We start from the raw sequence: 11,980 nt of genomic DNA on the forward strand, positions 1-11,980 counted from the left end.
GCGATTTCAACAGACTCGGTACACACTTAAGACGCTTCTGTTAGTGCTGTCTGCTTATCTTTTCGTTGGTGTTGTCTGCTAAGTCCGGAGAAAATACCCAGCTTAATACTAGTCTCATCCCAGGTGAAATACCCCTGAAAACTACAAACTAGCTTCCAAAGCCTCTTTAAGTTGGTTCGCGAAGCAACTTCAAGAAACCAGTGTTTGTAATTAGCTTCTCGAGTATCAGTTTTGTTGACACTTAATTTTTGAAGCGATTTGAGTCGCTTCGAACCGGTTTCCCATGTAAGTGTGAACGTGGCTCTAGAGACAGTCATGAGCTATTTGTAGGCCAATAATAGACTACCACCCTCGTGGCATATATGTTGTACAATAATAAATTATGCCAATTTACTCTATGAGCTATAATAAAACTTTTTTTTTTTCAAATCTCACTGCTCAGACAACGTTTGGGTTTGGGAAACACTGCTGTTTCGACTCAAATAAAAAGCACGGTTTAAAACGTACTAACTCACCTTAGACGCTTGACCCAAACAAATTTGCATGACAGTGGTAATCTAATCTTACTATCTCATTTGGAACTGCCTCTCTAATTTTTAGAGCGTTTGAGCTGGTGACAATGTGGACCGCGTATGTACATTTGGATTTCTAAATTTCTAGCTAATATAACCAAAAAAATTTGACCTATACAGTTAAATTTTTTTTATCGGTGACCTTTTATCGGTGTGTTTAAATAAATACACGTAAACAATCGGTTTATGTCCGCGTGGTTCATTTTTTGTTCATAGAACCAGCAGAAGTTCGAAACCGAGTTGTAGATAATAATAACGCTCCATATCGACAATAGGCGAAAACGTAACGCGTTTGTTTCCGATTTCTTTGCCCCAAAATATAGACGCGACTGAGTCTACAGATACCGGAAGTAAAATGAGACTAGAAGTAAAGAGCTCTAGCATTGGTAGTAGATCCTGGCACTAGTGAACAAATTTGAGCAGATTTTATGCCACCGCTTCCATCCCTGCGCCTACACTAGAGAGAAAAAAATTGGTCGAGTTCCAAAAACATTTCCAATCCCCTTCCCCTCAACCTAAAGCCGCGGAACACGGACGCGGGTGCTTGAATCTAGTTCGGCCCCCGTCTACCACCCGAGAGCGTCTCACGTTTTGGAGGGAAAATTCAGAAACCGCTACCAGAGGGCCAACCGTTGGTGTGTTATCAAGAATATTCACTTTCGCCAAGTAAAGAATTTGGTTAGCTCAGTACTTCTAGTCTCATCTCACTTCTGTAGATACTCAAATAGAAACGCCCTTTTACTTCCAAGGGTCAGAGATCATACTTTCGCGTAGTATTTGTCACCCATTAATAAACAATGTGTGTCGAATTGTAAAAAAATATTTTTGTAAGAATATTCTTTTAACCAAAAAAAACCCAACAACCTTTTTGGATCAAAAGTCCCGGTGTGAATGACGAATTTTTTTGCATCTATTTCATATTGGAAAACCAGCGCAATGCAATGCAATGCAATACATATTTGAAATGAATGAGACACGTTTGAGCAAGCACGAGTAAATGTGGGGGTGGGAGCGGGGTTGCCAGCCATATTTCTATTAGCGGTTATTATAATCTTTCAACGCGAGCGGCGGAGGCAGTCACTTGGGGGATCGGCTGTAAAACACGATCAGTGGGCAACGAACGAAATTCACCCCAATGCCGTTAACGCGTCCGACCAAAAAAAAATCATGGGTACTTTTGCATTATTCATATTTCCTAACACCAACGCCTAAACTCCCCAAACCCCCCCCCCCCGCCTGCCACCCCCACAAACCAGTCAATGCAGCTGATTTCTCAAAGGGAGACTCACACACGCGGACTCAAATTGAAACCCAGCAGTAACGATGAAGCAAAAGTGGAATCGCCCTTGTCGTTAAGGTTTCCCACAGTTCAGTTCGGTTTCAGTTTAGGGACTAAACTGATGGATTGCTTCAGTTCAGTTTCAGCAAAGATTATAGAAGGTGGATACGAATTCTGAGAGAAATACGCGCCGTAACTTCGGAAACGATTGGGTCTGGTGGGACGCTAAAAATGGGGGAGGAATACTCGGGACGAAAGGCGGGTGGGCTACTTCGGAACTAGACCCTATTTAGCGCCATCGTGTTGGAAAAACGCGAATGCTACGTGGCAGTTCATGAAGTCCATCAATATTTATGGGAACAATGTCTCAAAGAGTCAAGTCTAGAGACTGCTTGTTTAACAACAGTTCTACAGTCCATTCCTGTAATGTAATTGGAAAAGTAAACAGCTAAGGGTAGTTTACTCGCGCCAAGAAGCACCCCATCCCAAGTGGCATTGTGAGTCGATGGGTCTCTTTCAGCGAGCTCCATCTGGCGTTGATTCTTGGTTGGCCCGTGGGAACTAGCCTAATACGGCGGTCCATCCCCATTGCGATGGTTTCACGGCAAGTATTTAAGTAATGGCCAATTGGTCGTGTAGAGCAAAGTCAAATCGTTAAGTGTTCAAAATATAGTTTTGTGCAATAATGATAATAATAAAAAAAATTTCAATTAACAAAATGTGACAAGCTTTTATAACTAGGCTAATGATATGTCGCGACTTCGCGGGTTTTAGAAACGCAACAATTTAATTCAGTTCAATTCTCGAAACATAAAAGAAAATATTCAATATGAAAGCATCCCTGGATTGGTATACCAATGATTCTAGGGGAGGGTTTCAGTATTCCTTTGAAGCGAACTGCTCAAGCAATCAATATTAAGGCCGGGGGAATATTCCGTTTTTTTTCTTTCGTTTATTCCGTCTTTGGGAATTTCCGCGTCGTATTAGCGGATTTTTCGATAAAAATTTCTATACCTTAAGCTCGAAAGATTGCAACGGAGCGGAATCATTCACAGACCCCCGCACCCCCACCCCCAAACACGCAAGCAAGCCTAAAATCACTTCTTGCAAACATTCATCGACAACGACTTGGACTAAAAATTAATTCAAACGCGCGCCTCAATACATTGCACATTTGCCTAAAAACGATTTCATATCAAGAATCTCAGAATTGAATCGTCCAATGTCGAATCTCTCCACCGTCTGATAATCCGAAGCAGGGTGGTAAATAAGGATATTTTTTAAACTGGACACTGGGCCAGCGACCCCCCTGGCCTGGAATAAATAAACTGGTCCATGACCATTGACCAGGGCGCGTCGTCTGCTAAACTAACGAAGTGGGTAATTAAAATAGTTGAGATAATGTCTGGACTCTGGTTACCCTTGAATTTTCTTAGTGGTCCTTTGGACCACTGACCCCCCTCCGATTTAATTTTTAAACTGGTCCAGGCAATTTATAAACTGGTCATTTGCCCTGTGCCACCGCCTTATTTCCCACGCTGATCCGAAGACGGGGTGGCCGAGTGGTTAAGGCGATGGACTGCTAATCCATTGGGCTCTGCCCGCGCGAGTTCGAATCTCGCCTCCGTCGTTTTACCCAGTTTGTTTTATACCCAATCATCTTTTACCCGAATTCTACGTTAATTGGTTTATCATAGTAAACTACTGATTTCATTTAATTTGTGCTGAACTGTAGATCTTTTGTCTAAAACAACACTTGATGTTGATGTTTCATTTTTCACCCAAAATCAGCAAATACCACTTCCTATAGTATACAACTGTAAGTGTCTGCCGTTGGCTGAAGACGTAACGAAACGGGGAACTTGATGATCCTAAGTTTTTCCATGACGTTTTATTAAAGCTCTGCAGTTTTATAACAATTTCTTTGACTATTATTTTGGAAATGGATAGCTGCATGGGCCGTAGACGATTATTGGTGAAATCTGTAGAAAGAAGTTGGTGGGCGTGACCCATTTATCATTGGTAACACGAGGCGCTGCTGGCACAAACGCTTGTTCTTTTCGAAATGGACTACGCAGTACTACGAACCAACTTCGATCTGAAATCGACAACTCAACAAAGCGCATTAATTCTCGTCGCCCGCCGCTACAGAGGGGTCCGACACTTTTCAACAAAAGCCTCGACACCTATTTCGTAGAGCCGAAACTTAGACCCGCGTTACATCCATCAAAAGTTCCAATTGTTCGTTTTTTTTTCCAGATTTGTTGCTACGATCCCTGGCATGGTTTTATTGGATAACAAATGAATCAAGGCCTATTTCAAGATTTGATTACTTTTATTGGCTAGAAGCATAGCCCACTTGATCCGCGCTCACGGACGCTGCGCTACTCGCGCTATAACAGCTTGCGTCGTGATGCGCGTGATCGAGTGGACTATGCTAGAAGTGACGTTATAGCTTCTACAAAGGATGTATCGTCACAAGTTAGTGATCGAGCGAGCTTTCCAGAGAATATTTAAGAGTTCGTAAAATGAAGTCAAAATCGTCATGAAGTTTCACAGAAAAAGGGTTTTACGTCACGAGGTGGTTTAAACATGGATATGTATAAACGCTAAATTACTATCTCTTAAGTCTCACTATGCATTTCGTTTAGCGCAAAAATATGACTCGCAGCCCCTGTCAACCTCTCGAGTGAGAAGGAAAGTCGTATTGTTCTATTGGCGCATGGGCGAAAATTCAAAACCAACACTCTGGACTCTCCAGAGAAATATAGGGTTGGTACCGGTAATTGGGAACGATTCTAATTGGGAACACTTTTTCTTTAAAATTTTGTAACAAATTTTTGGATGGCTCAAATTCCTTTTAAAAGGGCTCAATTTGTAGATTGAATATCGAGGATTACGATAAAAATGGTCCGAATATTGTAGGAATACGTGGATGAAAGATACGGACCAATATACGCACCAACTCGGACTCATCAACTTAAGTTGATGCCAATTTTAGGTGTTTCTTGATACAATACCGTCGGGGAATAAGCTTTAGCGAGAGTTACAATAATCCCACGATAACAAACCTTTAACCATTAGATAGATCACGTTTTTAGCTATAAAATTGATATTAAAATCTCTCGTTTCGATTCGGAATTCGATTCAAAAATAGAGTTGGAAAAAACCAAGTAAAAATTGCAAATGGGAACACGACGTTTCGAGGATAATTAGAATCATTTTTAAGCTATTTTACTAAAAGATTAAACGTAAAAGTGGTGTAAACAAGCTACTTTCGGATAATATTAACTTTAAAATACATCATTGACCCAAAAAATACTCAAATTTCGCGCCTTTAGCAAAGTTTTCAATTTAGCCGTAAGAGGGCCATAGCTACCACTACGTATTGGGCGGGAAAACGGCAAACCGAGTCAGCTGTTATGCTAGAGGCGAATAAAATGTGACTTCTCAACAAATTAGTGAGCATTTTGACTCAGGTATTGTTTTTAACTATATTATCCTATTATCACTTATCAAATCTGCGTAAACTTTAATCCAGGTGCATGAATTTAGGCCCTACGTATTGGTAGCTTTTTTCCTAGGGCCTATTTTTATTCCTCCCATTTGATTAGCATTGGTGTTCCCATTTGGGTCCCGCGTTCACTATTTAGAGTCAGGGTGTTCCCATTTACCAGCGATTGTTCACATTTGGGGTCCTCTAAGGGGTTTAGGAAATAGGATATTGTGCAAAATTTAAAAGAGTTAAAGAGCTGAAAACATAGCGAATTGTGTCTAAAGAATCAAATTTCATGTCCTGAAAGTTTCAGGTGTCTAACGTTAGCGCCACGAAAGTTATTCAAAGATTTGTAAAAAGTGTTCCCAATTACCAGTACCAACCCTAGTTCCTTTTCATCACAAGACGTAGCTACTTTCGCCTCGATTTACAATCATCTCACATTCATGGATGCAACACGTATTTGGTGGCCAGCACTAAGGTCTTGTTGGGAATCCATAACTCGTTAGTATTGTCCCATATCCATGGTTTTAAAGTAACTTTTTTCTCACAAAAAACTAACGTTTTGGTTCAAAACTTCTCAATCCTATTAAAATAAATTAAGAAGGGTAAATGATGTGCTGCTTGGAAAACACAGCCGGCCAAAGGTCAAGGCGAAACGTGATGGAATATATAGTTCGATATTCGTTTTGAAATTGTGGATTCTGCGAATTTTAAGTCAAATGTGTGTGTTCCTTTTTGTGGTCCGGTCGGTGATGGGGGGGGGGTCAAGGGAGTCGGTGGGCAATTAGTCGTTGTAAGGGAGCAGGGTGGGTCAATCGTTTAGGAGTAGTGTCACGGAATGGCGGTTATCCTTGGACTTTGGCCCGCTGGCGACGCCGTTCGTGGCGGCGGCTCTATTTTTACGGAGAGATGCTCGACACGCTAGTCTCGTACCACTAATACAAACGTCGAACCAACTTTTATATATTTTGCCTAGATGGATACAAAAAGCGTTACAGACCCGGGTGCCGACGTTTCTTAACAAATATAACGAAGAACTCTGTGAACTGCAAAGTTGATTTTACTTTTCACATATTCACCATAAGTTTGTCACTGGTAACTTAGAAACTGGAGCTTGTCATGAAGTGAGTGAGGTAGGTCATAGATTCGAGGTAAAGCGACGCCTGGTGAGTGATGCGCTGTCAAAGGCTTAGTAATGCAGATTAAATGTAAAGTCCTGCAAAATTAACCACCGAGTGTAAAATTTAAATTCTCGCTTCCGTTGTTCTCGAACTAGCTCGAGCTGTATGTCTCTCAGTAGCATTACGAACATGTATAGATAGTGTCATACCAAAAACGGATTTATGGGATAAGAACGTCGGATCGTAGCTTTAGCTTCTAGTACCATCCTCGCATACTTTATTGAGAAACTTGGTCTGCTTATATTTTGACTCCACCCACAAATTCGATCTCTAGAAGTAGCTATATACAGAATTTGTGGGTGGAGTCAAAATATAAGCAGACGAAGTTTCTCAATAAAGTATGCGAGGATGGGGAGTGAATTCGCTAACTCCGACGTTCTTATCCCATAAATCCGTTTTTGGTCATACTTATGGAACATGTCTATCATGAACCATTTTTATTCGTTATCGGGGCTTCCGGGCGCAAACATCGTGTAAATTGTCTTCGTGAGAGGCCATTTTGTTACCACTAGCTCTTACAATAAAACCCTATTTCATCTAAAAATATTTGAGGCGATTATTACGGACCAGTTAAGAGAGCGGGTTCTTGTGGACGTATCTATGAAAGCGAGAGTTTTCGGTTGTGGGTATAGATATCTTCATGCGCGGCGTGATTTGACCCAGTTGTTAGCCACATCTTTTTCTCGAGTCGAGTAGAGCCGGCCGAGGGGGGGGGGAATCGGCGGAAACCAAGCATTTCTCCGTTATGAGAATAAGATATCTCAAATCCGAGAAACGAAATACCTCCATTTTTCTCGGATAACACTTTTGTATGTACAGGGTGTGACGCCAAAACCTGCGCCCAAAATCAATATTGCACGACTACCAACATCCAGGAGTCCAAAAATGGCTATCCAGACTATAAATATTCTTTACCCATTACCCAAAAAATTGTTTCCATAATGTTGTCGTTTAACATCTTTCAAATGAGTTGCGGGCGGAGGTCGCTCATTCATGATATCCGCAACGAAATCCGAAATCCGCAACGAAATCACAAATCAGTAAAGAAATCGTGAAATCCATTACAAAATTCACGAAATCCAAATTCAAAAGAACTCGCAAAATCCGACGAAATGCTATGAAATCCGACGAAATCAAATGAAATCAAATGAAATCCGACGAAATCAAATGAAATCCAACGAAATCCGATGAAATAAAGTGAAATCCGATGAAATCAAACGAAATCCTAAGAAATCAAATTGGATTTCGAAATCCCGTATACCAGAAGTCCATAACCCCCCTGTGTGATGGACTCCTGCGTATACTTTTTCCAAAACGTCCGACCCCTCGGTTGCGGGCCAATAGAGCTATCTCAAAAGCCCCTGTGTGACGTCATCCATGCTTTTCCCATAGAACCAAAGTCGTACAAAAGATGGCGGACACTGCCAAAGAAAATCCTGTGACGTTTTACCTGGACACTGACGTCATAACTGAGATAGCTCTATAGCCAAGGTATATAGATATAAAAACCAAAAAGTAGCCTACACTTCGTTGAAACTTATCGCTCGCGCCGTGCAATATGAGAAGCCCGAACTCCTTTACCACTCAGAATAGTGTCGATCCCCGTCTGCGTATGATTACCTTTCCGTGGCACAGGGAACAAGCCGTGAATAGGCTCATAAAGTAGTACCAAAAATTAACGTTTGTATCGCCTGCATCATTTATACTACTTTCTATAAGCCTATGACGTCAAGAAGCTCTTCCCTGATTGGTTAGATCCTGTAGGCGGTTGAGCGGAGAGTAGTTAGTTCGCTTCTCAGTTCACACATGTCGTCTACAGCCAAAGGCAGCTAGGAAATTGTTAATGCAGTGTACTTTTTGTGTTTATATCTATACACTTTTGTTAAAGTTTATAGGATGCACTTGGCTGGGGGTTAGCGCGCAATAAAGTGTCGCTCGGTACTCCCCGAATAGCGAATATGTGACACGAGCTTTATTCGTTCTACCTTGGTTAGTTTCTTAGATATTGGGGTTGGGGGGGGGTAGTAAGGGGGAGTGTCATTACAGTCGAGAAAAGCGGAAAATCATTACGGAATGTTTTTTGCGCTCGACGTCGCTCAGGCGAGAAAAAGACAAGCTTTTGGGTGAAAACAACACAAGTTCTAAGGTCGCATTAAAGAATTTCAATCTCCCGAGGAATTTTTCAATTTATTTGTCTTAAAACTTTTATCCCTCCAGAGAGCATTGCGACTCCCAACCCCCTAACCCCCCCTCTCCTAAAATCCTTCTCCTGGAAAATTAAGAAAGCGGAACAGAATAAGATTAGGAAACAAATTCACTATTTTCTATTTCTAATTTTCTAACTGCAAAACATTTCTTATAACATTTCTATGGTTATTAAAATAGTTTTGATTTAAACTGAAATTGTGCTCTGTTGCGAACTTGCGACTGGACCGTAAAATAGTTTAATAAATTTGAATACATTTTTCTCAATGCCATAAAACGGATACGAAGTTCACCTTTGAAGCATTTGAGCCCAATGGATTAGCAGTCCATCGCCTTAACCACTCGGCCACCCCGTCTATGCTCAAAATTGGTTTAATCATTTTGCATGAACTCGTGTTCAAAACAAACCGCCTCTGGAAAGTAGGCTGACCCGCCGATCCCCTTGCCCCTGGAAAGTAGGCTGACCCGCCGATCCCCTTGCCCCTGGAAAGTAGGCTGACCCGCCGATCCCCTTGCCCCTGGAAAGTAGGCTGACCCGCCGATAACCTTGCCCCTGGAAAGTAGGCTGACCCGCCGATAACCTTGCCCCTGGAAAGTAGGCTGACCCGCCGATCCCCTTGCCCCTGGAAAGTAGGCTGACCCGCCGATCCCCTTGCCCCTGGAAAGTAGGCTGACCCGCCGATCCCCTTGCCCCTGAAAGGTGGGCTTACTTACCCCTCCGCGATTTTTGTGTCTGGTCAAACCAGAAGTGGTATGATACTAGAAGTATTGAGCTAACCAAATTCTTCACTCGGCATTAGTGAAAAGACTTGATAAAACACAAACGGTTGGCCCTCTAGTGGCGGTTTCAGAATTTTTGCCTCCAAAACGTGAGACGCTCGCGGTGGTAGACGGCCGAACTAGATTCAAGGAGCCGCGTTCGTGTTCGGCCGCTTTAGGTTGAGGGGAAGGGGGTAGGAAATGTTTTTGGAACTCGACCAATTTTTTTCTCAGTAGTGTAGGCGCGATGGAAGCGGCATAAAATCCTCAAATTTGTTCACTAGTGCCAGGATCTATTACCAATGCTAGAGCCCTTCACTTCTAGTCTCATACCACTTCTGGTCAAACGTAATCTCGCTAAAATAGGATAAATTTACGAATTACAGGACCATCTCAGAATTATAGGTATTTATAGGTACTCTGGGAGCCCTGCAAACCGGATGAAACGACGGAGGCGAGATTCGAACTCGCGCGGGCAGAGCCCAATGGATTAGCAGTCCATCGCCTTAACCACTCGGCCACCCCGTCTACACTTATCAATACTTAATTATTTTTAGAAATAATTGTAACGTCAATGTTCGCATCTTAACTTGTATTTCTCCACCATACTCGTAACGACTGTTTAGAAAAAATGAAAATTCATCTTTAAACCGATGACATTTGCTAAGATTTTAGCTTGTACCGGTGGTCCCATTTCCGTTTCAGCGTGTAGCAACAGTGCCTTATTTTTAATTCAAGTTTGAACCAAGACGCTGTCATTTTATCTTCAGTTCAAAATGAAAACTCGTGCCTTTCTCTGAACATTCAACTCCAGATTGAAAAATGTGGTCGTCTTTAGCGCAACCTTTACATTGGTATTTCGGGAATATTGCTTAGGGCAAACTTCAAAGAACCAACCCCTGAACCTCTTATTGATTTTTCACTTCTTTTTTTTCTTATTCGACGAAAAACCTTTGCAAAAATAAGAAAGAGTTTGAGCTCCGGGCGATCGAGGATGATTTCTTGAAACAAAATTTGCCTGATGATTTTTGGAAACTTTTCAAAAACTTATATTTCAAGGGAATTTTTTTCTTTTAAACCCTACCCCCCCCCAACTTTGCCTAACACTAATGACAGAAAGTAACAACGGAAAAGACCTGACTGTTAGCGCAAAAGCAAATTGAAATAACGGAAATGAAAAGGTAAGAAAAGTGCACCTTGAACATCACGTAATTCGCGTTTCATTTGGAGCCAGTTTGCTGTTTCGTGATATCGGAGGAAATTTTTAAATTGAAAATCCCTGACTTTACCAGCTCATCCCTGACGAAATTTTACCAGAGTCCATTTCATTATTACACCTGCAGCCCATTTAGCATCGCTCGAAGCATGGCTTGATACACCAAAGTGACCAAACCTTCATGGGTTCGGAGGAAATTTTTAAATTGAAAATCCCTGACTTTACCGTCTTATCCCTGACGAAGTTTTGCCAATGTCCCTGGGACCATTTGAAGTACTTGTTTGATAGAGTCCATTTCATGATGACACCTGCAGCTGTGCTCGAAGCAATCATGGTTTCAGATACCAAACGAAATCCCTGACATATCCCTGACTTTACTTTAAATCCCTGTACGAAGCATAGCTTGATACACCAAACCTGGGTTCGGAGGAAATTTTTAAATTGAAAATCCCTGAGTTTTCCAGCTTATCCCTGACCAACTTTTGACACCAATATCATTGGAACCATTTTAAGTACGCGTTTACCAGAGTCCATTTCATGATGACACTTGCAGCCCATATTTAGCTTTGCTCGAAGCAATCGGTTTCAGATACCAAACCAAATCCCTGACATATCCCCGACTCTTTTTGGAAAAAACTTTAAATCCCTGAACTTTCCCTCATTTTCCAAATCCCTCACTTAGCCAGGTTATCCAGCACGAACCCTGATTGTAATGCGAGGTTTTCAGATCAACTTTTACATTTGGAGTCAAGAAATCGTAAGGTTCACTGTCTCTAGGAGAAGTCTCGTGAATGCTTGATTAACAATGGCCCGCAATACACATCGTTTTCAGACTAGGAGGGGTTGATAATGCAATTGCACCTGGAGGCCAGGCTACTTGGCAGACAAAGAGCAATATCAAGTAGCCTCGCCTCCTGCTGTAAATGCAGTATCAATCCTCCTTGTCTGAAACCTACGCGTAATAATCATTTTTCACCTACAAACATTTCCAAAGTATACCTAGATCTATGAGAAATGGAAGATAAATTTGACGTGGAATTTAAGTCGCGCCACAACAGAACCATCAGAAGTAAGATGAGACCAGAAGTACTGAGCTAACCAAATTCTTCACTCGGCGAAAGTGAATATTCTTGATAACACAAGAACGGTTGGCCCTCTGGTGGCGGTTTCTGAATTTTCCCTCCAAAACGTGAGACGCTCTCGGGTGGTAGACGGGGGCCGAACTAGATTCAAGCACCCGCGTCCGTGTTTCGCCGCTCTAGGTTGAGG

At 41.9% G+C, this 11,980-nt stretch overlaps 2 non-coding genes across 2 annotated transcripts; one reads left to right on the forward strand and one right to left on the reverse strand.

Moving 5' to 3' along the window:
* Nucleotides 1-3,399: 3,399 nt before the first annotated feature.
* On the forward strand, nucleotides 3,400-3,481 carry TRNAS-GCU (transfer RNA serine (anticodon GCU)). The gene has a single exon. It is a non-coding gene; the product is annotated as a tRNA-Ser (tRNA).
* Nucleotides 3,482-9,941: 6,460 nt separating this feature from the next.
* Nucleotides 9,942-10,023, reverse strand: TRNAS-GCU (transfer RNA serine (anticodon GCU)). Its single transcript has one exon. It is a non-coding gene; the product is annotated as a tRNA-Ser (tRNA).
* Nucleotides 10,024-11,980: the final 1,957 nt, after the last annotated feature.

This window comes from Phalangium opilio, unplaced genomic scaffold, assembly GCF_054372755.1.
Source record: "Phalangium opilio isolate 3A_F unplaced genomic scaffold, DU_Popi_V2 ptg000089l_1, whole genome shotgun sequence".
Taxonomy (NCBI): Eukaryota; Metazoa; Arthropoda; class Arachnida; order Opiliones; family Phalangiidae; genus Phalangium; species Phalangium opilio.